The sequence below is a fragment of the Lepisosteus platostomus genome, unplaced genomic scaffold (assembly GCF_059453375.1).
Source record: "Lepisosteus platostomus isolate fLepPlt1 unplaced genomic scaffold, fLepPlt1.hap1 Scaffold_32_H1, whole genome shotgun sequence".
Taxonomy (NCBI): Eukaryota; Metazoa; Chordata; class Actinopteri; order Semionotiformes; family Lepisosteidae; genus Lepisosteus; species Lepisosteus platostomus.
Genome location: NW_028291660.1, coordinates 477,111 through 504,606, shown reverse-complemented (window position 1 = coordinate 504,606; position 27,496 = coordinate 477,111). Strand labels below are relative to the sequence as shown.

At 44.9% G+C, this 27,496-nt stretch overlaps 1 long non-coding RNA gene and 11 other non-coding genes across 12 annotated transcripts; 9 read left to right on the top strand and 3 right to left on the bottom strand.

Annotated features, from left to right (window-relative positions):
* Positions 1–7,188: 7,188 nt before the first annotated feature.
* On the top strand, positions 7,189–7,303 carry LOC148634430 (U5 spliceosomal RNA). Its single transcript, XR_015933561.1, has one exon. It is a non-coding gene; the product is annotated as a U5 spliceosomal RNA (small nuclear RNA).
* Positions 7,304–7,695: 392 nt separating this feature from the next.
* On the top strand, positions 7,696–7,812 carry LOC148634429 (U5 spliceosomal RNA). The gene has a single exon (XR_015933542.1). It is a non-coding gene; the product is annotated as a U5 spliceosomal RNA (small nuclear RNA).
* A 594-nt stretch (positions 7,813–8,406) lies between these two features.
* Positions 8,407–8,488, top strand: trnas-gcu (transfer RNA serine (anticodon GCU)). Its single transcript has one exon. It is a non-coding gene; the product is annotated as a tRNA-Ser (tRNA).
* A 1,202-nt stretch (positions 8,489–9,690) lies between these two features.
* Positions 9,691–9,772, top strand: trnas-cga (transfer RNA serine (anticodon CGA)). Its single transcript has one exon. It is a non-coding gene; the product is annotated as a tRNA-Ser (tRNA).
* A 1,789-nt stretch (positions 9,773–11,561) lies between these two features.
* LOC148634426 (U4 spliceosomal RNA) lies at positions 11,562–11,703 on the bottom strand. The gene has a single exon (XR_015933614.1). It is a non-coding gene; the product is annotated as a U4 spliceosomal RNA (small nuclear RNA).
* A 547-nt stretch (positions 11,704–12,250) lies between these two features.
* On the top strand, positions 12,251–12,322 carry trnag-ucc (transfer RNA glycine (anticodon UCC)). Its single transcript has one exon. It is a non-coding gene; the product is annotated as a tRNA-Gly (tRNA).
* A 2,995-nt stretch (positions 12,323–15,317) lies between these two features.
* LOC148634424 (uncharacterized) lies at positions 15,318–17,869 on the top strand. Its single transcript, XR_015933497.1, has 3 exons — positions 15,318–15,409; positions 15,509–15,655; positions 17,769–17,869. It is a non-coding gene; the product is annotated as an uncharacterized LOC148634424 (long non-coding RNA).
* Positions 17,870–21,719: 3,850 nt separating this feature from the next.
* LOC148634423 (U4 spliceosomal RNA) lies at positions 21,720–21,861 on the top strand. Its single transcript, XR_015933623.1, has one exon. It is a non-coding gene; the product is annotated as a U4 spliceosomal RNA (small nuclear RNA).
* Positions 21,862–22,565: 704 nt separating this feature from the next.
* On the top strand, positions 22,566–22,647 carry trnas-uga (transfer RNA serine (anticodon UGA)). Its single transcript has one exon. It is a non-coding gene; the product is annotated as a tRNA-Ser (tRNA).
* A 213-nt stretch (positions 22,648–22,860) lies between these two features.
* On the top strand, positions 22,861–22,931 carry trnad-guc (transfer RNA aspartic acid (anticodon GUC)). The gene has a single exon. It is a non-coding gene; the product is annotated as a tRNA-Asp (tRNA).
* Positions 22,932–26,477: 3,546 nt separating this feature from the next.
* LOC148634420 (U4 spliceosomal RNA) lies at positions 26,478–26,619 on the bottom strand. The gene has a single exon (XR_015933603.1). It is a non-coding gene; the product is annotated as a U4 spliceosomal RNA (small nuclear RNA).
* A 230-nt stretch (positions 26,620–26,849) lies between these two features.
* Positions 26,850–26,966, bottom strand: LOC148634419 (U5 spliceosomal RNA). Its single transcript, XR_015933531.1, has one exon. It is a non-coding gene; the product is annotated as a U5 spliceosomal RNA (small nuclear RNA).
* Positions 26,967–27,496: the final 530 nt, after the last annotated feature.

The following is a 27,496-nucleotide window of genomic DNA, read 5'->3' as shown; positions in this document are numbered from 1 at the left end:
GGTTCGAGTGTATTAGTTCAAGGCATCGAAATGGGTTTTATGAAAGTGCCTTTACACTACACTACTGTGTACATCTACAATGTGGTTTAGTTACTGGATTTGTTAGAGTTGGGGTACGTCCTTCGCTACCTGTTAAAGGGGTAACTCTTATTCTTGGAAATGACCTGGCTGGGGGTAGAGTATAGCATATTGTTTGATTGGTTTTGTCTTCATTGTCCAAACATTAGATGTTTGTTTTTATGGGTGGGGGTGTTACGTCCCAGTGTGTGTTCTGTGTGTGTTTTTTGTGTTATGTCCACACTGTTGACCCTTGATTGTTCTCCCTTCCCCATTGGCCAACCATCACACCACTGTTTCAATATGATGTCATCATCAAACAGCCCTCAGCCAATCAGAACACATCTTATTCACTATATAACATGGAGGCTTTCAGAAAGAAGAGGCCTTTCGTTTGACTTCGGTCCCGTTCGGTTTTGGTTTTCGCTTCGCTTTGCTTCGCTTTGCTTCTTGTTATTCCTTCGGCTTCGTTTGTTGGTTTGTTTTGCTTTGTGTTTGTGTATTTTCGTACAGCTTCGGCTTTGTTGTTTTGTTGGTTTACATTAGTTTCTTTATACTTTCATTTGTTTGTGTGTTCTTCCTTGTTTTGTCATTCCCTTGCCCCAGTGTTACATGTTCAACTTTTGTGTTCTTTTGTACCCTGCTCCTGTTTATTACTCTTGTTTTCCCTTATTTGTATTCCTGGTTCACTTGTGTTTTTGTGTGAACTTTTGTATATAAGGTTAGTTTAGGTTGTTGGGTACACTTTACACACTTAGTTGACTTTGTATTAGTACGCTAGTTTAGTACGGGTGAGTGCCATTTGTCTTGTATGGTTTTGGGTAGTCAGTGCAGGTTAGCTAGGGTGTTGAAGACGCCGAAGACCGTGTGTTTCGGGGTTTCTTTTGTAGTCAGATTAGCTTTCCCTCACTGTCCTTGCCAGCTCCATTTTGTTTATTTTCTTTTCTTTGGCACCACTCTAGTTCCTTACCCTTATCACGCTTCCTAGTCCCTCACCAGAATCCCCCTGCTTCCAAAAGAATTATCCTAAATGATACACCCCTTTACCCCTAGACACTTGGGGTCGTAACAGACCGCTAACTCGTTTCCTTAGCTTGGATTTAAGCCACGAAGCAGGCTTCTACTGTATAAAGGTCTAGAGGAATCACAAACTATTTGAGAGGCCATCATCCCAGGGGGAACTGACAAAGTCTATGCCTAAACACCTAGCGCAGTCTCTCGAAAGACTGTCAAAAATCGATTTCTCCGTTTGCGTTGCAAGTAAGTGAAAACGCAATCTCAACCCAGAGCCACTTGGCAGCAGCGGCACGTAAATACTGTTACTGCTCGATACCGACGTTAGCCTACGCTCGATACCATGTTCAGCCACCGCTAGAAAATTTTCGGCTCTAGTACCGGAGCAAACGACAGGAGGGCCAATGTCGAACGGCACACGTGTCAGACATGGAGAGCGACTAGGATGGGATTCGAACTCATGCGTGCAGAGCACAATAGATTAACAGTCCATTGCCATCGCCTCGTCAAGGAAACTGGGCTGTCCGGACATGAGCTGGCACGCTCCAGATGATCTTTTTCATTTTTTTCCCTCGTACTCGAGGGTCATTTTCCTGTTCCACATGCGATTTCAACATTTTCTTGGGAGATGTCAAGCCAGCAAGCCACTGCTGTGGTTCAGTGGCCAGTGTGGAGTTCAGTGGCCCTGTTGTACACAGAAAGCACATTGAGCTCCTTGGACATGAAAAGTTCCAGATAAAAGCCATTTGTCATCCTTTCTCTTGGTGTCGATGTTGCTATTGTATGTAAAGGTGGCAACTTGCTCAGCGAGCAGGCGGAGCACACACCGAATGCAGATGTGTCTGAGTGGTGTGTCCAAGTGGCTGCAAAAGGACGGCACTCCTGGGGCACTGTGGCTTAGTTGGTTAAAGCGCCTGCCTAGTAAACAGGAGATGCTGGGTGAGCCTGGGTGATTCTCGATGATTGCAAGCCGTACAGCCTCCGCCATGCTTTCCAAGTGGGATGAGGTTTTGGAGTTGGTATGCAGTGTTTTGTTATCTCCAAACATAACGCTGTGCACATTTACCAACAAGTTCAACCTTTGTCACGTCTGTCCACAGAACATTGTTCCAGGAGTTGCTGTGGAACATCCATGTGGTCTTTAGCAAACGTGAGAGGGGCAGTGGTGGTTTTTTTGGGGGGGAGAGCAGTGGTTTCCTCCGTGGTGACCTCGCATGATCACCACTCCTGTTCAGATTTCTTCTTATGGTGGACTCAGAAACACAGACGTAAGACAAAGTCAACCACCTGTTCGCTAGATCCCATCCCCACTCAGCTAGTCAAAGATTCCCTTGAAGGACTGGCAGGACCTATAATTAGTATGATGAATGCATCGCTTGCGTCAGGCGTTGTACCTGATCAATTTAAGGTAGCGGTTGTTAGACCGCTCCTTAAGAAGTCAAATTTGGATCCACAAGTTCTTAACAACTACAGGCCTGTCTCAAAGGTCCCATTTCAATCTAAAAGTCTTGAGAGAATAGTTGTTGCCCAATGTCAATCGTATCTGGATTCAAATAATATACTTGAGAAATTTCAGTTTGGTTTCTGAAACTGCATTAACATGAGTCGTAAATGATATTCTCTTAGCTACTGATGCAGGGAATGCAACAGTGCTAGGTTGCAACAGTGCTAGGAATGCAAACTTTAGGTTGCGCTTCTTCATGCTGCATCGTTGGCATGAGTGGAGCTTTTTAAACGTCTGTACTTACTGCGCCCCATAAGAAATCATTTGTCCCCGTTCAAAAGAGATTGTGCGATGTCCTGCACCATTCGCAAAGCAAACCTTTGACAGTTTGAAAAGAGGAATTTATTCTGCTTCCTGAACGTGCAGTAGTTACAAAGTTGAACGTCTTTACACGATCTGCTACAGTTTTCAGTGGGTGAGCTTTGTCAGATGGCTTGGGAAAACGCACTGTGTTTCGGCTTGGGAAACATCATGAGCAGTGTCCTGCATGTTTTCTGTGTATAGCTGTCTTTTAACGCATACAGAACTCATTCGAAATCCTTGATTTCTCCAATTAACAAGGGTCCCTTAAAGGATGAGTCAAAGTAACGTCTAATCAGATTAGTTTCCTTTGAGCTGGTTCAGAGTTTGCTCAAGAGTTTACCTTTCACAGATGCGCAAAAAAGAATGTTGGGGGTGCATGCTTCAAGGCGCCTTACAGCTGTAGGGAGTGATTCGAGACGATTCCTGGCGTGTGCTCGTTCCCATATACCGTACGCACCGGGGTGCAGTGCTACGATGACGTACAATACCGCTTGGGCACGTAACAGCGTTATATGCAAGTGCGGGACGTGAGGGTTTTCGTTTGTTCGTTTTGTTTTGCTCTGCTTTGCTTTGTTTTGCTTTCCATCGCGTTGGTAAGAGCGTAAATAAAAAGGCGATTCCTGCGTCTATCACTAACGTAAGAGCTATTTCAAGTGCGACGTGGTGCGGCTTTTCAAATGCTTGTGGGCATTTCTCTGTTGTTGATTATTTTTTTGTGTGTAACAAAGTGGCATTTTCATGTCCGGACGGGGAGACTTTATCATTCCGACATGAAGCCACCCTTAAGTCCTCTGAGGCGTGTCTGTCTGCAAGGCTTGTATTTTGGAAATGTTTTTTTGAAACGGAGAACGACTTTGAAATAGGCTTCTGCCGGCGCCTCCCGATCCAGGTAAGATTGTAGCAAGAACGCAGCGGCGGCGGGGATTTCTGTAGTCATGGCCGGTTGGTTAAGGCGATGGACTAGAAATCCATTGGGGTCTCTCCCCGCAGGTTCGAATCCTGTCGACTACGTTGTCTGCCTCCTGTTGTTGTGTTCCGGTGCAAGCAAAGAAGTGCGCCTCTTCGCTGTTCCTGGTGGTTTTAAAAGGCCAAATCGCTTGTACCCGCTGCCTTGGAATTAAGTTCTTCAGCGTCTGCGAATGGCATTTTGCAGATGTCGACGCGTTTTGCACAGAGCACCAAAAAAGCGTCTTTTTTGAAGGCCTGGGCACTGAGCATTGGTGGTTCAGTGGTAGAATTCTCGCCTGCCACACGGGAGGCTTGGGTTCGGTTCCCGGCCAATGCAGTGGCTTTTGCAGCGAGCGGCTCCATCACTTGCATCCCCTTGCAACTCGCAACTGAAAACCCACTGAAGCTAAGCAGGTGTGAGCCAGGTCAGTACCCGGATGAGGGTGAGCTACAGGGAAAAACAAAGCTTCCAGCTGGAAGCGGTGTTAATGGTGCCGGCGGGGGGGCGTTCACCCTGAGGTCTGTGCGGGTCCCAATTCCCCAGCATAGTGACAGAGAAATAAACATGTTTGGGCAACTTTGGTCAACCCTATTTAACTTCTGGGGCAGGAAAAGCACACTTTTCAAAACTTGTTTTTCAGCTCGAAATAAACGTGTTTTTTCAAACCTTGGAATCCCAATGTAACTGCCTGGCTCATTAGAGCCCACTGAGTCAGCCCTTAACCCCAGTGTGCAGAAGTTGTCAAAACGTGTTTTTCAGCAGAAATAAACATGTTTGGGCAACTTTGGACACCCCCATGTAACTTCTGGGGCAGGAACAGCACACTTTTCAAAAGGTGTTTTTCAGCTCGAAATAAACACGTTTTTTCAGACTGTTGAATCCCAATGTAACTGTCTGGCTCAGAAGAGCCCACTGAGTCAGCCCTTAACCCCACTGTGCAGAAGTTGTCAAAACGGGTTTTTCAGCAGAAATAAACACGTTTGGGCAACTTTGGTCACCCCCATTTAATTTCTGGGGCAGGAAAAGCACACTTTTCAAAACGTGTTTTTCAGCTCGCAATGACCTCTGTTTTACATCTCATCCAGAAGACAGCGCCCTTTTACAACACAGCGTCTCTGTCACTATCATAAGTGACTGCCATCATAAGAATATGAGTCCAATATTTTAGAATATAGTCAGAATGACTTCTAACCTTACCTGTGGTGTCTTTAATCCCTATTGCTCAATGCATGGTGTACGTACTGCATAGATGTGTCTTGAGAATGAGGAATGGGCCCCTGAGACCGTCATTTACCTGTTTCACAAATGATCTTATTTTACTAGAGATTCTGTTTGGGATTCAGATGTGCATTCGGACAGCAATCCCTTTCAAGAAATGATACGTTCTGGATGAGGTCAATGGTGCTGGAACACTGTATTTAGGATGTGTTTGCAGTGATTGTGTGTCCCCTGCTTCAACGCAGTGATATATAGATGTGCTCCTGTAATTTATTGGTACAAGCCCAGAGCAGTAAGCAGTCTGAGGATTTATTTCCAGACGGCATAGAGCAGTGAAGCAGTGAAGTAGTGCAACACACTGGATCATTATATTATTAGCATCTATTCTACTTAAATTATTACATTATACACAACTTGAGTTCATTTTAAAAATTAAAAGGTAATGAAAGGAATGCATATTCATGAGGAAGATAATACCGATATGCATGTGATAATCTTCCTTATATCATGTAAATCATGTTCATCATTACATGATGGGAGCTAAAACAGAAGTTGAGAGAGAGCAAGGACGCCTACAGGAGGAAGGTATAGGACAAGCTGCAAAGGAAAAGCTACAACCCACAACAGCTACTCACCCACCCATCCCACACAGCTATCACTCTCCAACACCTCCACCATTAACACCTCCAGCACTGAAAGTGCTATGTGCACCATCCCCCAGGCCAGGCTGACCAGGCCAGTGCAATACACTGGATCTTTATATTATTAGAATCTATTCTACTTAAATTATTACATTATACACAATTTGAGTTCATTTTAAAAAGTAAAAGGTAATGAAAGGAATGCATTTTCATAAGAAAGATAATACCGATATGCATGTGATAATCTTCCTTATATTATGTAGTGCGTCATTTGGACACTTTGTGGGCTTGAAATACAAAGAAAATCATGTTCTATGGTACAAGATAAATACAAAACGTAAGCTTTTATTTTAATTAGATTTGTTTATAAAGCATAAGCAATCATTTATTACATTAATATATGTGAAAATAACATTTTAGCATCATATTATACATACAGGTCTCTAGCTTCAACACAGTGATATATATATATATATGCTCAGTGATTTATTTGTACATGCCCAGGGCAATAATCAGAATGAGGATTTATTTCCAGACGGGCTACAGGTAGTGTTGTGAAATACTTCAACACACTGGATCGCAGATTTAGACCCCCTGCACTCTTACTCCTTAAAAACCAAAGAAATGAAGATATGTAGCAATCACATTGTAACAGGGGTGACAGTGACTTAATGCTTATACTAGTGGACTTCTGGTACCTTTAGGGTACGGTGTTCCCTGAAGGGCTCTCAAACCCCGCATTTCAGATGCCTAGCTGATGTGTTGCACCTCAGAATCACTTTTAAACCTTACATCTGGTATCTTTAATCCCTATTGCTCAACGCGAAAACCTTACCTGTGGTGTCTTTAATCCCTATTGCTCAATGCATGGTGAAAGTATTGCATAAATGTGTCGGAAAATGAGCAATGGGCACCTGAGAGACTCATTTGCCTGTTTCACAAATGATCATATTTGACTAGAGATTCTGTTTGGGATTCAGTTGTGCATTCTGACAGCAATCCCTCTCAAAAAAGGATACATTCTGGATGAGGTCAAAGGTGCAGGAACACTGTATTTAGGATGTGTTTGCAGTTATTCTGTGTCTCTAGCTTCAACACAGTAATATATATATATATATGCTCACTGATTTTATGGTACATGCCCAGGGCAATAATCATTATGAGGATTTATTTCCAGATGTGCTAGGGGTAGTGTTGTGAAATACTTCAACACACTGGATCGCAGGTTTAAACTCCCTGCACTCTTACTCCTTAAAAACCAACAAATGCAGATATGTAGCAATCATATTGTAGCAGAGTGCATCGTTTCTGGCATAGTATGGCCAGGTGTTTTCCGAGTTATTGCACGGATTGGGCACGGCCGCAAGCCAAGAGCCGCAGGCGATGAGCCCGGAGCTGAACGGGCCCCACTGGCTCGTTTGTAAGGCCAGGTGCATTGCCAACCACGACCGGCAGGGCAGAGGCCTTGAAAGCGGCCTGGGCTCCTGCAGCTGTGCAGCCAAGCGCTCTGGTTTCTCTTCATTTCGTACAAATCTTTCGCCTTTTGCTAAAGATTTCCGTAGAGAGGAGCATGAATGAGTTCCGTGCAATTTTTGTGCTTCCCTGCCTTCGGGTGGTTGCAGCTGGGCTGGTCAAAGAGAGAAAACAAAACCGCTCACAATCGCTCTTGTTATGGCGATTGTGGTTGTCTGCTCTGCGAGTCCTCGGTCTCTGCCCGTCTGATTGCCGCTCTCTTCTTTGGGGGGCGGGAAGTGTCCGGCCGCAGGGGATCTTGGGACCTCGCTTTGCAAAGCGGCTTCCCAGAGTGCGTCGTTTCCGGCACAGTGTGGCCGGGTGCTTTCCGAGTTATCGCACGGATTGGGCACGCCCGCAAGCCGAGAGCCGCAGGCGATGAGCCCGGAGCTGAACGGACCCCACTGGCTCGTTTGAAAGGCCAGGTGCATTGCCAACCACGACCGGCAGGGCAGAGGCCTTGAAGGCGGCCTGGGCTCCTGCAGCTGTGCAGCCACGCACTCTGGTTTCTATTCATTTCATACAAATCTTTCGCCTTTTACTAAAGATTTCCGTGGAGAGGAGCATGAATGAGTTCCATGCAATTTTTGTGCTTCCCTGCTTTCGGGTGGGGCGCAGCTGGGCTGGTCAAAGAGAGAAAACAAAACCGCTCACAATCGCTCTTGTTATGGTGATTGTGGTTGTCTGCTCTGCGAGTCCTTGGTCTCCGCCTGTCTGATTGGCGCTCTTTTCTTTTGGGGGGCGGGAAGTGTCTGCCCCCACTGCCCCTTTCAAGTTTGCTAAAGACCACGTGGATGTTCCAGAGCAACTCCTGGAACAATGTTCTGTGGACAGACGTGACAAAAGCTGAACTTGTTGGTAAATGTGCACAGCGTTATGTTTGGAGATAACAAAACACTGCATACCAACTCCAAAACCTCATCCCACCTGGGAAGCATGGCGGAGGCTGTACGGCTTGCAATCATCTAGGATCACCCAGGATCTCCTGTTTATTAGGCATAATAAACAGGGCCACTGAACTCCACACTGGCCACTGAACCACAGCAGTGGCTTGCTGGCTTGACATCTCCCAAGAAAAATGTTGAAATCGCATGTGGAACAGGAAAATGACCCTCGAGTACGAGGGAAAAAAAAGAAAAAGATCATCTGGAGCGTGCCAACCCATGTCCAGAGCGTGCCAACCCATGTCCGGACAGCCCAGTTTCCTCGACGAGGTGGCCGAGTGGTTAAGGCGATGGACTGCTAATCCATTGTGCACTGCACGCGTGGGTTCGAATCCCATCCTTGTCGCTCCGGTACTAGAGCCGTACATTTTCTAGCGGTGGCTGAACATGGTATAGTAGGCTAACGTTGGCTCTGGGTTGAGACCGCGTTTTCACTTATTTGCAACGCAAACGGAGAAAGCGATTTTTGACAGTCTCTCAGGATGACAGTTTGTCATTCCTCTAGATGTTTATACAGTAGAAGCCTGCTTCGTGGCTTAAATCCAAGCTAAGGAAACGAGTTAGAGGTCTGATGCAGAACTGCGAATTCAATGAACGGGAACACTACAGTACATTGCACTGTATGTGTGAGGAAAGCTGCCCCCTTCTGTCCCTTGTCGACCGAACAGAGGACTGTAAAGGATACCGCCAAGAAACTTTAGGATGCTGGTTGAAATCCAGCTCCAAAGAAGCCCCTTTGGGTGTTATGTCATCAAAAAGTAAGAACAGCGAATCTCCCTTTGATCAAAAGCGCAACAGAACTGTTTTCCGTGGAGCGGGTTTCAGACCCGTAGACCTGTTTTATTTGTAAGGCAGGGCGCATTCCCAAGCGCGAATCTCCTGTTTTAGAAATGCTTTAATGGGCGTGAAGTGAAAATAAGAAATGGGCTCCAGATGCACATGGAAGCAATCAAGTGTTTCATCCGAGCTGTTTCAAAGACTGCTCAAGAGCTTTCCTTTCACAGAGGCGCAACGATTAATGATGGGGGTACACCCTTCAATGCGCCTTAGGACTCTACGGAGTGATTGAGACGATTCGTAGCGTGTGCTCATTTCCCTCTATTCCCCGTGTTGCAGTGGTAGGATGACGTAAATTACTGCTTCGACACGTAATGGCATTATAATCAAGTGCAGGAGCTGAGGGCTTTAGTTTTGTTTCGTTTTCCATGGCGTTCGTAAGCGCGCAAATCAAAGGCAATTCCTGCGTCTAACAGGAATGTAAATGCTTTTGAAAGTGCAGTGTGGTGCAGCTTGTAAAATCCTTGTCCACATTTGTGGTTTGTTGATGTTTTTTCTGTCTGCCAAAGTTGCATTTTGACATCCGGACAGGGAGACTTTATCATTTGAACGTGAAGCCAGCCTTAAACCCTCTGAGGCGTGTCTGTCTGCCGGCATGTATCTTGTGAAAGGTATTTTTTTTTTAACGGAGAGCGACTTTAATAAAGTTTCCGCAGCCACCTCGCACTCCGTGTTAGATTATAGGAGGAATGCGGAGGTGGTGTGCTCGCTGTAGTCGTGGCCGAGTAGTTAAGGCGATGGACTCGAAATCCATTGGGGACTCCCCGGTCAGGTTCGAGTCCTGCCGACTATGGCGTCTGCCGCACGTCGCCTTGTGCCTGTGCGGTAAAGGCGAAGTGCCGCTTCTCCTTTCCTGGTACTATAAAAATGCTACATCGCTTGGTCCTGCTTCCATGGAAAGCAGTTCTTCAGGTAATTCTCCTCTCTTACCAAAGCTGTTAGGTTCCTTTCCGTGGTGAGAGGGGTTGTCATGCAACGCTGCCACATAGTGCCGACAGACAAGTGTGTTGTTTGTATATGTGAGGCTCCAGTTATTTTCCCAAAATCCAGCACTGAGCGTAAACAAAGTGTCTAAGTAGCGTGGGAATGCTAACCCTAACCCTAGCTGGAGTTTGAGCAATCCAGCACTGAGCGTAAAAAGATGAGTCAAAGTAACGTCTAATCGGATTAGTTTCCTTAGAGCTGGTTTAGAGTTTGCTCAAGAGTTTACCTTTCACAGATGCGCAAAGAAGAATGTTGGGGGTGCACGCTTCAAGGCGCCTTACAGCTGTAGGGACTGATTCGAGATGATTCGTGGCGTGTGCTCGTTCCCATATACCGTACGCCAAGGGGGTGCAGTGCTAGGATGACGTACAATACCGCTTGGGCACGTAATGGCGTTATATGCAAGTGCGGGACATGAGGGTTTTCGTTTGTTCGTTTTGTTTTGCTCTGCTTTGCTTTGTTTTGCTTTCCATCGCGTTGGTAAGAGCGTAAATAAAAAGGCGATTCCTGCGTCTACCACTAACGTAAGAGCTATTTCAAGTGCGGCATGGTGCGGCTTTTGAAATGCTTGTGGGCATTTCTCTGTTGTTGATTCTTTTTTTGTGTGTAACAAAGTGGCATTTTCATGTCCGGGGAGACTTTATCATTCCGACATGAAGCCACCCTTAAGTCCTCTGAGGCGTGTCTGTCTGCAAGGCTTGTATTTTGGAAATGTTTTTTTGAAACGGAGAACGACTTTGAAATAGGCTTCCGTCGGCGCCTCGCGGTCCAGGTCAGATTTTAGCAACAACGCAGCGGCGGCAGGGCTTGCTGTAGTCGTGGCCGAGTGGTTAAGGCGATGAACTAGAAATCCATTGGGGTCTCCCCGCGCAGCTCCGAATCCTTCCAACTACGTTGTCCGCCTCCTGTCGTTGTGTTCCGGCGCAAGCAAAGAAGTGCGCCTCTTTACTGTTCCTGGTGGTTTTAAAACGCCAAATCGCTTGTACCCGCTGCCTTGGAAATAAATTCTTCAGCGTCCGCGAATGGCATTTTGGAGCTGGAAGCATGTCGACGCTTTTTGCACAGAGCACCAAAAAAGCATCTTTTTTGAAGGCTCAGGCACTGAGCATTGGTGGTTCAGTGGTAGAATTCTCGCCTGCCACGCGGGAGGCTCGGGTTCGATTCCAGGCCAATGCAGTGGCTTTTGCAGCGAGCGGCTCCATCACTTGCATCCCCTTGCAACTCGCAACTGAAAACCCACTGAAGCTAAGCAGGTGTGAGCCAGGTCAGTACCCGGATGAGGGTGAGCTACAGGGAAACGATTTCTTATGGGGCGCAGTAAGTACAGACGTTTAAAAAGCTTCACTCATGCCGACGATACAGCATGAAGAAGCGCAACCTAACGTTTGACAGACAAAAGCCGGGCGCCGCTACGAGCAATATGAAATCAAATTGACAGCACACGGCGTTTCGCGCTGACTCAAAAGTGATCTCGACAGACGCTGTTCTCTGCATAACGCTGAAAGAGCTAAAGAGCATTTCTGTTGAGACGTAACAAGCTCGTTTCTTTCTACCATGATGTCACCATGACCAAATCTGTCTTTAAACACCTTGCTCAGTCTCTGACGAGACTGTCAAAAATCGCTTTCGCCGATTGTATTGCAAACCGGCGGAAGCGGGGTATTGGGAAAAGTTTTCAACTAGCAATAATTGCGCCTCGGCTAAACCTCACAGGCTACGATACTGCCACTGCGCAAAGCTGACGGTTGCCAGGCAACCGCGGGGATCCTATTGAAATCGTTATCGATCGTCTCATGGCATGTCGTTGCGGTAACGCTTCATATTTGTCGTCTTCTTCTTCGTCTAGCTTGAGGTTTTGAAGAATTTCATGACAGACAAGGGCTTCGTTGGGAACAAAGGGCGTTGTGAGAAAACCATTGCTTATTTTCTGCAGCAGAAATACAACCCTTTAAATACAAGATGACAGAACAATGACGAAGGGCATGCCGGGAGGAACTCATGCACTACAGAGGAAAGGGGGCGGGCACGTACAGTTCACATTCAAGCCACAAGTACTCTTCTCGGATGTTACACAAACAAATCCTAACGTCTTGAAAGCATTGCAGCATATTTGTGTCCCACTTCCCGTGGCTGCAGGACGACTGACACGAACGGACAAACACAATCTGTGGCGTTTAACTAACAATATCATGATTTATTCAGGATGTGTGGAATCAGCACGTCCCGGAGACAGCTTCCGAAATCGTGAGCATTCTCTGGTGGTGTCCTGCAGGGCTCCTGTGGGCATGCGTTGGTGGTATAGTGGTGAGCATAGCTGCCTTCCAAGCAGTTGACCCGGGTTCGATTCCCGGCCGACGCAGTGGCGATTGGTTTCAAATGCTGTCATGAGCCTTGGATTGTGACTAGCAAAGCGAAGCCTTTTGAAAGAGCTAAAGCACTGCAAAACGGAATTGAAGGAGAATCTTACAGGGGATTCTGAGCGGTGTCTGCATACACGCAGTCCGATATGGGTGCTGAAAGCTTGAGCTACTCTCAATGTCATGCTGCCTTTCCCCGGAGTAAATCTGTTACATTGAAAGAATGCTTCTGGCAGGTTCAAAAAGGGACCCTTGTTAATTGGAGAAATCAATGATTTCGAATGAATTCTGTATGCGTTAAAAGACAGCTATACACAGAAAACATGCAGGACACTGCTCATGATGTTTCCCGAGCCGAAACACAGTGCGTTTTTCCAAGCCATCTGACAAAGCCCGCCCACTGAAAACTGCAGCAGATTGTGTAAAGACGTTCAACTTTGTAACTACTGCACGCACAGGAAGCAGAATAAATTCCTCTTTTCAAACTGTCAAAGGTTTGCTTTGCGAACCCCGCAGGACATCGCACAATCTCTTTTGAACAGGGACAAACGATTTCTTATGGGGCGCAGTAAGTACTGTTACTGTCACTGCTCGATACCGACGTTAGCCTACTATACCATGTTCAGCCACCGCTAGAAAATTTACAGCTCTAGCACCGGAGCAAACGACAGGAGGGCCAACGTCGAACAGGCACACGTGTCAGACATGGAGAGCGATGAGAATGGGAACCCATGCCTGCAGAGCACAATGGATTAGCAGTCCATCGCCTTACATTCAGCCAACATGTCGACGAAACTGGGCTGTCCGGACATGGGTTGGCGCGCTCCAGATGATCTTTTTCTTTTTTTTCCCTCGTACTCGAGGGTCATTTTCCTGTTCCACATGCGATTTCAACATTTTCCTCGGGAGATGTCAAGCCAGCAAGCCACTGCTGTGGTTCAGTGGCCAGTGTGGAGTTCAGTGGCCCTGTTGTACACAGAAAGCACATTGAGCTCCTTGCACATGAAAAGTTCCAGATAAAAGCCATTTGTCAATCTTTCTCTTGGTGTCAATGTTGCTGTTGTATGTAAAGGTGGCAACTTGCTCAGCGAGCAGGCGGAGCACACACCGAATGCAGATGTGTCTGAGTGGTGTGTCCAAGTAGCTGCAAAAGGACAGTGCTCCCGGGGCGCTGTGGCTGAGTTGGTTAAAGCGCCTGCCTAGTAAACAGGAGATCCTGGGTTTGAATCTCAGCAGTGCCTTCTTTGTTCTGTCTTCTCAAACAGAACTGGTCCTTACAGACAACCACCTACGGCTAGACTTGCAAGTATTCATTTCCTATCTTTAACGCGACTTGTTTTTCTTAAAATGGATGCAACTTGCAAAACATGAAATACAAACCTTGCTAATCAGCGCTAGCGGCTGGCAAAAAAAAAAGAAGTCAGCAATGTTTTTTTTCTTTAACCTTAACCCTGCTAACGGAGACGAGTTAATCGACCGAGTCTATGCAGCTTAAACGGTGCGCACGTCGGGTTCTTAGCTGAAAGGTTGGTAAATCACGCTCACCCCAGTCCTTAATCTTTTAAAGAGGATACAAAATTGAACCTAGTCGCCACATCACATACATCCTGTTCAATGATAAAAAGGTAACATCTATCCTCTCTCCAGAGTAAATCTCACGTTGAGGGCATCTTTTTTTTCACTTTACCGTGAGTTGGGCTCGGCTGCACAGAGGAGAGAGCAGAGCAATGAGGTCACGGGGACAGGGGAGTCACACGCTGGCGGTTTGAATACGCGGAAGATCACTGAGGGATCCACAGTATGTGGACGCTCCGTGCGCCATCAGTCCACACTCCGGACTCTGAATCCTGCCATCCGAGTTAAGATCTCGGCGGAACCTGAGGCGCAGTTCCTTCTTAAAACGTAATCTGGTGAGCATTTCTAGAATCGTACTTGTATAGATGCAGCCTTTAATGTGTTGCTAGGTTAAAATTGATGACTTCTTGTATTTCAGTAGGCAACTGCCCTCTTGATTTTGGATTTAATTTCTTTATTACAGGGGCGCTTTTATGAAGACAGAGTCATGTTCAGGTACTTTGCTTGATGGAGGAAGCTCATTTCGGACTCTGTGATCTGCTCACCTGGAAAGGTCTGCTGTACTACTACAAGAGAGAAGTAGAGTCTGGAAGAAGGGACAATTTTATGATGCTTTGGAAGATAATGTTTTTTTTTTCTTATACTGAAAATGAAAGGTAGGTGTTTCTATATGGACTCAGTCTTTGGAATTTGTATATATATATATTTCAGTGATCCCTCAGCCATTCCTTCTGTATTGTAATTCAATTTCTCTTTTAAAATTCCTTCCCCACTTCTAGGACCTGCAGTTGCTGAACTCCACAATGGCTTCTATTGGAAAGTCTGTGACTGAGACCAAGTAAGTGTTCACTTTTTTATGAAACCATTATTTATTTTGGAGCAATGAGCAATTCTTATATAAATGCAATAAAATCATTATGCTCAAACTATAAGAGAGAATTTTAAGGATAATTTAAGAAATCAGTCTTAGCTTGTTTCTATACACAGATGGTATTATTTATTTTCAAAGGAAACCCGCGAGGATTCCCCTGGTGTGCAAGATGTGCCTGAATACTTTTGATCAGCTTCCTACTCACTTGAAGAGGGCATGTATGAAGCACGCCACGGCAGAAGAGATCAGGATGGCCTCTCAACAGGCGAGGGAGGACATGATGAATCACCTGAAGAACGGGGTCATCGTGGATTACCACAGAATAGAGATCGTGTCTGGTGAGGCAAACAGGATAGTGGTTGTAAGACTGCTAGAGTCCTTGGGCCTTTTTGTACATGGGAAGCCTGAAGACACATCGGCAAGGTGAGATATTTTTAATCTGTAAGGCTTCTGTAGTTTCTTTTTGAAATCATTGTTACAACATATTATGTAAAAACATGTTGAAAAGAATCTACCTGCATTCCAGCGGCCCTGAGCAAGAGGCCGCTGTCCAGGAGGAAGAGATGCCAGAGGCTCCTCTAGAAACTGAAACAGAAGCGGATAAGGAAGGGGAAGATGTGAGCTCTGAAGAACTCTATCAGCAGTAAGACTTTTTATTTTTCAGATGTATCTATTTTTTACTAAATTTCTAATTTGACTTATAGGTATAAAATGTTTAAACCGGTGTTTTATATCCTTACAGGCCCTGAGTAGTTAAAAAGTATCAGCAGGCCGGAAGAGAGTGGCCCAAGCTGGACTCTATAGAAAGCACTCCCTGGATGCTCCTCTCCTGATTGGATTCAAACAGTACCTTACCAAGGATCTGGGAGTGGCAAATTATTCTCAGGAGGTATTTATTTTTTAAAGGCATTAAAAATTAAGCAATGGTATCTTCATTGTAAATGTTTTTATTTCTTAGCTTAAAATTCACCCATGTGAAATGATGTCAGCCATAAACATCATGACTCTATATTTCCTACCCGAATCTATTCTACTTAAATTATTACATTATACACAATTTGAGTTCATTTTAAAAAGTAAAAGGTAATGAAAGGAATGCATTTTTATAAGAAAGATAATACCGATATGCATGTGATAATCTTCCTTATATCATGTAGTGCGTCATTTGGACACTTTGTGGGCTTGAAATACAAAGAAAATCATGTTCTATGGTACAAGATAAATACAAAACTTAAGCTTTTATTTTAATTAGATTTGTTTATAAAGCATAAGCAATCATTTATTACATTAATATATGTGAAAATAACATTTAAGCATCATACATTTAGTCCCTAATGCTGAAAGAAATGATCATAGAACATGACATCTAACCTTACCTGTGGCGTCTTTAATCCCTATTGCTCAATGCACGGTGAAAGCATTGCATACATGTGTCTGACAATGAGGAATGGGCCCCTGAGACAGTCATTTGCATGTTTCACAAACAATCGTATATTACTAGAGATTCTGTTTGGGATTCGAATGTGCATTCGGACAGCAATCCCTTTTAAGAAATGATATGTTCTGGATGAGGTCAAAGGTGATGGAACACTGTATTTAGGATGTGTTTGCAGTGATTGTGTGTCTCCTGCTTCAACGCAGTGATATATAGATGTGCTCCTGTAATTTATTGGTTCATGCCCAGGGCAGTAAGCAGTCTGAGGATTTATTTCCAGACGGCATAGAGCAGTGAAGCAGTGAAGTAGTGCAACACACTGGATCATTATATTATTAGAATCTATTCTACTGAAATTATTACATTATGCACAATTTGAGTTCATTTTAAAAAGTAAAAGGTAATGAAAGGAATGCATTTTCATAAGAAAGATAATACCGATATGCATGTGATAATCTTCCTTATATCATGTAGTGCGTCATTTGGACACTTTTTTGGGCATGAAATACAAAGAAAATCATGTTCTATGGAACAAGATAAATACAAAACTTAAGCTTTTATTTAAATTAGATTTGTTTATAAAGCATTAGCAATAATTTATTACATTAATATATGTGAAAATAACATTTTAGCATCATATTATTACATACAGGTCTCTAGCTTCAACACAGTGCTATATATATATATATGCTCAGTGATTTATTGGTACATGCCCAGGGCAACAATCAGAATGAGGATTTATTTCCAGACAGGCTACAGGTAGTGTTGTGAAATACTTCAACACACTGGATCGCAGATTTAGACCCCCTGCACTCTTACTCCTTAAAAACCAAAGAAATGAAGATATGTAGCAATCACATTGTAACAGGGGTGACAGTGACTTAATGCTTATACTAGTGGACTTCTGGTACCTTTAGGGTACGGTGTTCCCTGAAGGGCTCTCAAACCACGCATTTCAAATGCCTAGCTGTATCGCTGATGTGTTGCACCTCAGAATCACTTTTAAACCTTACCTCTGGTATCTTTAATCCCTATTGCTCAACGCATGGTGAAAGTATTGCATAAATGTGTCTGAAAATGAGCAATGGGCACCTGAGAGACTCATTTGCCTGTTTCACAAATGATCATATTTGACTAGAGATTCTATTTGGGATTCAGTTGTGCATTCTGACAGCAATCCCTTTAAAAAAACGATACATTCCGGATGAGGTCAAAGGTGCAGGAACACTGTTACTTGTTCCTTTATAACCCGGTTATTGATGTCATTAACAACATTAATCCCAAACAGAGCTGTTGGACTCCCTCCTCTGGCCGTTTTCCACCAGTTGATTATTTCATCAACCAATGCACTAATCAAGCTCCCAAGGCACTCTCTATACCCAGTAAACATAGGTCTAACCTCACCCAAGGAGAAAATCAGGTGCTCCAGTCTCTCCGCAACAGGGATGATATCGTCATCAAACCAGCGGACAAAGGAGGTGCTGTTGTGGTGTGGCGTAAGGATCTATATATCTTTGAAGCCTCTAGACAACTAACTGACACTTCTGCCTACCTCCCTCTCCAACAGGACCCTACCACTGACTACCAAAAGGAAGTGGTATCCACCATTTCCCTTCTTATCAGCAGTAACGAGCTCCCCCAGGAGGCGAACCGGCTCATCATGGAACATCCACAAGTATCTCAATTTTACCTCCTCCCCAAAATCCACAAACCGGACACCCCTGGACGCCCCATCGTATCAACATGTAACTGTCCAACTACTTACATCTCAGCCTTTCTCGAAAGCATCATGAGACCGCTGGTTGAAGATCTTCCCTCATACATCAAAGACACCAACCACGCGCTCCAACTTTTCAATGATTTCCAATTTCAGGGTACCGAATGCCACATTTTTACCATGGACATCACATCTCTGTACACCGTCATTCCCCATAATGACGGCCTTACAGCCCTCAAGCACACGCTGGACAAACGCACAGTGCTTGATCCACCCACCCACACCCTGGTACGCCTTGCAGAATTGGTCCTCACACTGAACGCATTCTCTTTCAATAATCTTTTTTACCAACAGGTCAGTGGAGTGGCCATGGGCACCAGAATGGGACCCAGCTATGCCAATATTTTTGTCGGCTGGGTAGAAGAACGCTTCTTCGCTTCCTACACTGGCTATGTCCCTGACCTCTACAAGTGATATATTGATGACTGCGTCGGTGCCGCCACATGCTCCAGCGATCAGCTTGAGTTCTTCCTGCACCATTTCACCTCCTGTACAGCTCATTTCACCCCAACCATACTAAAAACTCTCTTCCTTTTTCACAGTTCCTTAGGTTACGACGACTATGCAGCGATGACATCGACTTCGAGAACCAAGCCCTCGAAATGTACTCATTTTTCATCAATAGAGGATACCCCAGCAGTGTGATTGACAGGGCCCTTGCCCGAGCCAAAAACACCCCCTGGACCATCAACCCGATCAGGAACTCCCGCCGTAACAACCGCATTCCTTTGGTGCTTCCTTACCACCCTAACACACTTCCTATCCCCAGGACCATTAACCACAACTTTTCCATCCTACAGGATGATCCCTCCATTGGGGCCCTCTTTTCTGATCGCCCTATCATCTCATATCGCTGACCACCTAATCTGCGTAACCTCCTTGTTCACAGCTCCCTTGACCGCCCTCAACAACCATCCACACCAGGCACTTTCCCTTGCAACAGAGCTCGTTGTATCACCTGCAAGTACACAGCCACCACCACACTCATTCAAGGCCCCTCAGGACAATTCCGGATCACCCAGACAGCATCTTGTACTTCCAGCAACCTCATTTACTGTATCTCTTGCAGTAAATGTCCAGCCATCTACATTGGAGAAACAGGAAGGAGACTCGGAGACCACTTCAGAGAACATGTCAGGGCTGTGAAGATTAAAGATCTCTCCAAGCCCATTGTTTCTCATTTCACCTCTGACGGCCCCGACCACTCTAATCTCTCCGTCTGTGTTCTCAAAAACGGTTTTCCGAACTCATACATCAGAAAGACCACCGAAACTAAAATTATTCTGCAGCTAGGATCACACATTCTCCCTTCCCTTAATGACAGACTACTGTTCTTTTAAATTTTCTCCATTCATTGGAAGTTTCATTTCACACCTCTCTGCACCCATTCTGACTTCACACCTCTTGATTGGCCTCTCTTTCTGTCCCCTGCTCCCGCCTCTCACTCCTCCACCCTCCCAACCTTTGTTCTCCCGCTACTTTACCTCTGCCTACTGCCCTGTCTCTCTCACACCTGAAGAAGGCTCCATGGCCGAAACATTGTGTTCTCTTTCTTCTTTTTTTCAGCATGGAATAAACCTATTACTTGTTCCTTTGTAGCCTACGCATGCTGACGCAGCTACCCACCTGAACTACACTGTATTTAGGATGTGTTTGCAGTTATTCTGTGTCTCTAGCTTCAACACAGTGATATATATATATGCTCACTGATTTTTTGGTACATGCCCAGGGCAATAATCATTATGAGGATTTATTTCCAGATGTGCTAGGGGTAGTGTTGTGAAATACTTCAACACACTGGATCGCAGGTTTAAACCCCCTCCACTCTTACTCCTTAAAAACCAACAAATGCAGATATGTAGCAATCATATTGTAGCAGACACTCATTTGCCTGTTTCACAAATGATCATATTTTACTAGAGATTCTGTTTGGGATACGGATGTGCATTCTGACAGCAATCTCTTTCAAAAAATGATTTTACCTTATCGCGGCTTTGCCCTCTTGCCTCTTTGGATAATATCTCCATCTTGTGGTCGTTGTTGGTAATTACTAGACAATATCTCCATCTTGTGGTCGTTGTTGGTAATGTCTTCTTATGCCCTTTTTTATTTCAATTCTCTATTAGTTGTTTCTAGAATCTCTACAATAGAGTTGAAAACATCACTTTTATAGCAGACAATATGACATTATTTATAGTCCAATTAGAAATTTATTACCCTGTTTTTAACATAATAACAAATTAAAACTAAGTTTGAAACACCAGGAAACATAAAAAATGATTTTTAGGAAAACCATGAGGTTCTCTGTGTCCGATGCCTGCAAGGGGAGAAAGCTAGAATACTTTGATTTTTCAAAATTTGAAAATAAACATCATATAACAACAGCTTTCATTCCTAGGAGTGAAAAATAACCATTTTTGAAGACATATTAGTTTCTAAAACACTACAATAAAGTTAAAAACATCTGTTTTATATTACATTATTTTTTGTGAAATTAGTCATTTTTTGCACTATTTGTAATATAATTTCTAATTAAAAGTGTTTAGAATTAAGTTTTGAACAACAAGGAATACAAAAAAAAAGATTTTTAGGAAAACCATGAGGTTCTCTGTGCCCGATGCCTGCAAGGGGAGAAAGCTAGAATCCTACACAGGCTCCTGGAGCTCTGGCCTGGCTAAAGAGGCTGAATTTATCCCCTTCAAAGCTCCATGAAAAATGATCATTTAAAATTTGAAAAAAAACCATCATATAACATCATACAGATGCAGCCATTCAAAATGCGCGGTAAAAACCCGCGGTACAGTAACCTACCCACAAGCCACTGCAGGGCACCGGAGGGCACCGCGGTAAGTGATTGGCTGGCCAAAATGACCGACAGGGGCACTCGTGGTGCATTGGTTGGTAGTGAAAAGATTTAATCATTTAATGTGCACATTTCAATCCGCTTAGTTTTGAATATTTATATGGATTTTACCACTAAAGGGAAATTTTAGTAGCTGAGCATAAAAAGAAGAGGAGCATAACGCATCTGAAGGTCATAAACGATATTAATTTAGGAACATAAACATTACTGTATGTACATAAACTGTACTGTGTATGGCTGGTCTTGGTAGTTTAAAGAAAAAATACACACCAGTCTTCCATTTCTCCCTAAACATTTTAAGCATGAAAGTTTTATGAAACGGTACCCAAATATGCGATTGCTGTATAGAATGAATTTTAATTTTAAAAAATTATTTAACATGAAAATTAAACTCTTTACATCTTCCACCTGAGAACAGTCACCCGTTGCTACCCAACGCAGAAACACAGCCACTAACTAGCAAAGAGAGGACATTAGCTAGCCAATATGACAAAGAAATAAATGATTATTTTGTTTATTTCTTTTGCACATTTATTTGAACATTTCCATCGATTGTACAAGCACTTGGAAACTGTCCAATCCCTAGTTCATCAGACATTTTCTTTTACGCTGCGAGCATTCTCCTGGTCTGGCTCCAGTCTGTGTCTTCTAGGATATAATGCCAGCGAACTCTTGTTTTTATGTCCACTATAACAGACAATCTCCTTTGCTTTTAACCGAGCGTTATGCATAATAATGTTCACAGCTCTGTCCAGCAAATTAATAATAAACTTTATTTTATATAGCGTTTTAAACGAATAAGTAATTAGATTGCTCATAAACCTAATCATGAACCATGTTGATTTCCATAGGATCCCCGCGGTTGCCTGGCAACCGTCAGCTTTGCACAGTGGCAGTATCGTAGCCTGTGACGTTTAGCCGAGGCGCGATTATTGCTAGTTGAAAACTTTTCCCAATACCCCGCTTCCGCCGGTTTGCAATACAATCGGCGAAAGCAATTTTTGACAGTCTCGTCAGGGACTGAGCAAGCTGTTTAAAGACAGATTTTGTCATGGTGACACCATGGTAGAAAGAAACGAGCTTGTTACGTCTCAACAGAAACGCTCTTTAGCTCTTTCAGCGTTATGCAGAGAACAGCGTCTGTCGAGATCACTTTTGAGTCAGCGCGAAACGCCGTGTGCTGTCAGTTTGATTTCATATTGCTCGTAGCGGTGCCCGGCTTTTGTCTGTCAAACGTTAGGTTGCGCTTCTTCATGCTGCATCGTCGGCATGAGTGGAGCTTTTTAAACGTCTGTACTTACTGCGCCCCATAAGAAATCGTTTGTCGCCGTTCAAAAGAGATTGTGCGATGTCCTGCAGCGTTTGCAAAGCAAACCTTTGACAGTTTGAAAAGAGCGTAAATAAAAAGTCGATTCCTGTGTCTACCTCTAATGTAAGAGCTATTTCAAGTGCGGCGTGGTGCGGCTTTTGAAATGCTTGAGGGCATTTCTCTGTTGTTGATTCTTTTTTTGTGTGTAACAAAGTGGCATTTCCATGTCCGGACGGGGAGACTTTATCATTCCGACATGAAGCCACCCTTAAGTCCTCTGAGGCGTGTCTGTCTGCAAGGCTTGTATTTTGGAAATGTTTTTTTGAAACGGAGAACGACTTTGAAATAGGCTTCCGCCGGCGCCTCGCGATCCAGGTAAGATTGTAGCAAGAACGCAGCGGCGGTGGGGTTTGCTGTAGTCGTGGCCGAGTGGTTAAGGCGATGGACTTGAAATCCATTGGGGTCTCCCCGCGCAGGTTCGAATCCTGTCGGTTATGTTGTCCGCCTCCAGTCGGTGTGTTCCGGCGCAAGCAAAGAAGTGCGCCTCTTTGCTGTTCCTGGTGGTTTTAAAACGCCAAATCCCTTGTACCCTATGCCTTGGTAATAAGTTCTTCAGCGTCCGCGAAAGGCATTTTGCAGCTGGAAGCAGATGTCGACGCGTTTTGTGCAGAGCACCAAAAAAGCGTCTTTTTTGAAGGCCCAGGCACTGAGCATTGGTGGTTCAGTGGTAGAATTCTCGCCTGTCACGCGGGAGGCTCGGGTTCGATTCCCGGCCAATGCAGTGGCTTTTGCAGCGAGCGGCTCCATCACTTGCATCCCCTTGCAACTCGCAACTGAAAACCCACTGAAGCTAAGCAGGTGTGAGCCAGGTCAGTACCTGGATGAGGGTGAGCTACAGGGAAAAACAAAGCTTCCAGCTGGAAGCGGTGTTAATGGTGCTGGCGGGGGGGCGCTCACCCTGAGGTCTGTGCGGGTCCCAATGCCCCAGTATAGTGACGGAGACGCTGTGTTGTAAAAGGGCGCTGTCTTTTGGATGAGATGTAAAACCGAGGTCACAGCGCTCTGTGGTCATTCAAAATGACCACCAAAACCTTTGACAAAAGCTCTTGGTAATTGATGGTCTTCAATAATGCTTCTCCTTTAGGTACATTTTAAATCAGCTGAAAAATGCTGTGAAATGGGGGGGCACTTTAGGCCAGTGTAGGATTTGGGTTACAAGAAACATGAAACTGCCCGAGAAAGCCCGTACACTGAATTACACGGCTTTCTATTCAAAGGAGGACAAAAGAAATTCCCTGAGTTAGATTTTTTGCAGCACAGAGAGGAGCACTGTCGTGAGGCCGGTTAGCTCAAGTTAAGTTGTGTATAATGTAATAATTTAAGTAGAATAGATTCTAATAATATAATGATCCAGTGTGTTGCACTACTTCACTGCTTCACTGCTCTATGCCGTCTGGAAATAAATCCTCAGACTGCTTACTGCCCTGGGCATGTACCAATAAATTACAGGAGCACATCTATATATCACTGCGTTGAAGCAGGAGACACACAATCACTGCAAACACATCCTAAATACAGTGTTCCAGCACCTTTGACCTCATCCAGAACGTATCATTTCTTGAAAGGGATTGCTGTCCGAATGCACATCTGAATCCCGAACAGAATCTCTAGTAAAATACGATCATTTGTGAAACAGGCAAATGACTGTCATTCCTCATTGTCAGACACGTATGCAATGCTTTCACCGTGCATTGAGCAATAGGGATTAAAGACACCACAGGTAAGGTTAATTCTAAAATATTGGACTCATATTCTTATGATGGCAGACATGATGCTGCTTTTAAAACCGGGGTTAATGGACATTATATGACTGTCAATTCTGTTTTGTTTTGGAGACTCTTGGCTGCCTATGTGGTACAGTGCAGCGTGAAGAAAACCTTTTCCAAAACTGTGTCAGCTCAAAAGTTGTAAGAAAATCTTTCCAGCTGCTTTAATTCTCTTCATTTTTGTCATTTAATTGTCTGTCGGCACTATGTAGCAGCGTTGCATGACAACCCATCTCACCACGGAAAGGAACCTAACAGCTTTTGTAAGAGAGGAGAAAAGGACCTGGCCCGTACGGGACTCGAACCCACAACCTTGGTGTTATTAGCTCTAACCAACTGAGCTAACCAGCCTCACGACAGCAATCCTCTCTGTGCTGCAAAAAATCGAACTCAGGGAATTTCTTTTGCCCTCCTTTGAATTGAAAGCCGTGTAATTCAGTGTACGGGCTTTCTCGTGCAGTTTTATAGTTCTTGTAACCCAAATCCTACACTGGCGTGAAGTGACCCCCCATTTCACAGCATTTTTCAGCTGATTTAAAATGTACCTAAAGGAGAAGCATTATTGAAGACCATCAATTACCAAGAGCTTTTGTCAAAGGTTTTGGTGGTCATTTTTAATGACCACAGAGCGCTGTGACCTCGGTTTTACATCTCATCCAAGAGACAGCGCCCTTTTACAACACAGCGTCTCCGTCACTATGCTGGGGCATTGGGACCCGCACAGACCTCAGGGTGAGCGCCCCCCCGCCGGCACCATTAACACCGCTTCCAGCTGGAAGCTTTGTTTTTCCCTGTAGCTCACCCTCATCCAGGTACTGACCTGGTTCACACCTGCTTAGCTTCAGTGGGTTTTCAGTTGCGAGTTGCAAGAGGATGGAAGCATTGGCCAGGAATCGAACCCGAGCCTCCCGTGTGGCAGGTGAGAATTCTACCACTGAACCACCAATGCTCAGTGCCTGGGCCTTCAAAAAAGACGCTTTTTTGGTGCTCTGTGCAAAAATCGTCGACATCTGCTTCCAGCTACAAAATGCCATTCGCGGACGCTTTAGAACTTAATTCCTAGGGAGCGGGTACAAGCGATTTGGCGTTTTAAAACCACCAGGAACAGCGCTTCTTTGCTTGCGCCGGAACACAGCAACAGGAGGTGGACAACGTAGTTGGCAGGATTCGAACCTGCGGGGGGAGACCCCAATGCATTTCTAGTCCATCGCCCTAAGCACTCGGCCACGACTACAGCAAGCCCCGCCGCCGCTGCGTTCTTGCTACAATCTTACCTGGATCGCGAGGCGCCGGCGGAAGCCTATTTCAAAGACGTTCTCCGTTTCAAAAAAACATTTCCAAAATACAAGCCTTGCAGACAGACACGCCTCAGAGCACTTAAGGGTGGCTTCATGTCGGAATGATAAAGTCTCCCCGTCCGGACATGAAAATGCCACTCTGTTACACACAAAAAAAGAATCAACAACAGAGAAATGCCCACAAGCATTTGAAAAGCCGCACCACGTCGCACTTGAAATAGCTCTTACATTAGTGGTAGACGCAGGAATCGCCTTTTTATTTACGCTCTTACCAACGCGATGGAAAGCAAAACAAAGAAAGCAGAGCAAAACAAAACGAACAAACGAAAACCCTCACTTCCCGCACTTGCATATAACGGTGTTACGTGCCCAAGCGGTATTGTACATCATCCTAGCACTGCACCCCGGGGCGTACGGTATATGGGACCGAGCACACGCCACGAATCGTCTCGAATCACTCCCTACAGCTGTAAGGCGCCTTGAAGCATACACCCCCAACATTCTTCCTTGCGCATCTGTGAAAGGTAAACTCTTGAGCAAACTGTGAACCAACTCTAAGGAAACTAATCCGATTAGACGTTACTTTGACTCATCCTTTAAGGGCCCCTTGTTAATTGGAGAAATCAATGATCTCGAATGAATTCTGTATGCGTTAAAAGACAGCTATACACAGAAAACATGCAGGACACTACTCATGATGTTTCCCGAGCCGAAACACAGTGCGTTTTTCCAAGCCATCTGACAAAGCCCGCCCACTGAAAACTGCAGCAGATCGTGTAAAGACGTTCAAGTTTGTAACTACTGCACGCACAGGAAGCAGAATAAATTCCTCTTTTCAAAATGTCAAAGGTTTGCTTTGCGAACGCTGCAGGACATCGCACAATCTCTTTTGAACGGGGACAAACGATTTCTTATGGGGCGCAGTAAGTACAGACGTTTAAAAAGCTCCACTCATGCCGACGATGCAGCATGAAGAAGCGCAACCTAACGTTTGACAGACAAAAGCCGGGCGCCGCTACGAGCAATATGAAATCAAACTGACAGCACACGGCGTTTCGCGCTGACTCAAAAGTGATCTCGACAGACGCTGTTCTCTGCATAACGCTGAAAGAGCTAAAGACATTTCTTTTGAGACGTAACAAGCTTGTTTCTTTCTACCATGATGTTACCATGACAAAATCTGTCTTTAAACACCTTGCTCAGTCTCTGACGAGACTGTCAAAAATTGCTTTTGCCGATTGTATTGCAAACCGGCGGAAGCGGGGTATTGGGAAAAATTTTCAACTAGCAATAATCGCGCCTCGGCTAAACCTCACAGGCTACGATACTGCCACTGCGCAAAGCTGACGGTTGCCAGGCAACCGCGGGGATCCTATGGAAATCGTTATCAATCGTCTCATGGCATGTCGTTGCTGTAACGCTTCATATTTGCGGCAGGACACTTCCCGCCCCCCAAAGAAAAGAGCGCCAATCAGACAGGCGGAGACCGAGGACTCGCAGAGCAGATGGCCACAGTCGCCGTAATAAGAGCGATTGTGAGCGGTTTTGTTTTCTCTCTATGACCAGCCCAGCTGCGCCCCACCCGAAGGCAGGGAAGCACAAAAATTGTATGGAACTCATTCATGCTCCTCTCCATGGAAATCTTTAGTAAAAGGCAAAAGATTTGTACGAGATGAAGAGAAACCAGAGTGCGTGGCTGGACAGCTGCAGGAGCCCAGGCCGCCTTCAAGGCCTCTGCCCTGCCGGTCGTGGTTGGCAATGCACCTGGCCTTACAAACGAGCCAGTGGGGCCCGTTCAGCTCCGGGCTCATCGTCTGCGGCTCTCGGCTTACCTGGCAGGGGAGATACCTTGATCAGCCTGTAGTTGGAGTAGTTGGATTGTTTTCTTGTTTTGTGGAAGCAGTGTTTGTTTTGCAGTTTGAGATGGCAACCTTTGGATCCCGCAAGAATGCTGTACGTTTTGAGCTTTTGGATGACCTCTTCATGGATCGTATGCAGTTCAGCAGAAAAGTGTTACAGAAGGAACTTGGCTTTGAACCTCGGCACTTGGATTTCATCTTCGCTCTCCCAGGTCAGAAAGCATTTGAGGTTGTTTTTGCTACCTATTCTCTGTTTGAACAATGTGTGGATGTGTTTGAGGCAAAAAGAGGGAAAGTTCCTGCTCTTGAGAAGATCAACTTGCAGCCTCTGACACAGAGAGAGAGGAAAATGGTGCATGTTGT